Raw genomic sequence first — 1,163 nt, forward strand, 5'->3', positions numbered from 1 at the left:
TTAATTTTTTTTTTTTGCATGGCCCCAGGGCTCTTCCGTACTATTACAAGTTATACAATTGCCCTGTTTGATTATTTTTTTACCCAGTTGCAATATCTTTGCAGTCTTTCTTCTGCTTGTAATCTTAGAAGAAGCCTTGTTGTTTACTGTGTTTTGAGAAGCAGTTGTATTTACTGTGGACATCTGCAGCTTCCACCTCCTTTACTCTCAGAGAAGAGTAGGGTTGAAAGAAAATGACAGGAGCTTTGGATGCAAATGCTGACTTCCTAGCACTGCAGTCAGAGCTACTAAAATGTTTTGGCAATGTGCATCTCTCCATTAGTCAGAGAAGCAAGAAGGGGTGTAGCAGAGCTTGGACGTCTGAATTGGAAACAGTGGTAGCTGATGAGAAAACACGTGATCCTTTCCAAATTACTTTTGGTACGGAATTTCATGACTGTATCATGCACTCATTAATGAGAGACATTATATAATCCTTTTTAGTTGGTAGTTCATGAGGCGTGACCCTTTCTGAACAATATGCCATAAAATATCGAGTGATGAATTGGCAGTTGTTAAGTGGTCACATGAACTGTTTCGACATTCCTTTCATGCATTCTTTAACTGATACAGCTTTAATGGAGCAAAATGTATTGTCATAGGGCTGAGATTGAATTCCAATAGAGCAATTAAACAGTCATTAAATAGCTAAGGATCCACTCTGGACAAGTAAAACTAATTAATTGAACCAGTTATAGTAGATGTCCTTCTGCAGGGGATTATAGGTGTTGCAAGCTCTTACCTTCTGGAGGTGGGTTAGAGACCCACAAAGGTCAGATGGGCTGACATTTCACCTCGAGGTTGGGTTCTTGACTTGTAGTGAGTAAGTGAACAGATGGGAGCCAATTAATAAAATGTATTTAGTCCAATAAACTCTGGGGAGAAAGGGTTAGGTCACGGGGTACCCAAAAGAACCGAGTCAGACTGTAAACTCTATCTACAGATACACAGATAAAAGGAGAACTATGAGGTGAGTGCTTTTCACTCACCTCATAGTTCTAGCCCGACCTGTGACAATAAGACTGTCACAGGTCGGCTCAGTAGATCGGGAGGTGAGCGAACACATACCGGCGTTCACTCACCTCTCGATCCTGTCACGGCTCTCTGCCGTGACAGGGGAGGGG

This window comes from Nanorana parkeri, unplaced genomic scaffold (genome assembly GCF_000935625.1).
Source record: "Nanorana parkeri isolate BGI_ZX_2015 unplaced genomic scaffold, ASM93562v1 scaffold982, whole genome shotgun sequence".
Classification (NCBI taxonomy): domain Eukaryota; kingdom Metazoa; phylum Chordata; class Amphibia; order Anura; family Dicroglossidae; genus Nanorana; species Nanorana parkeri.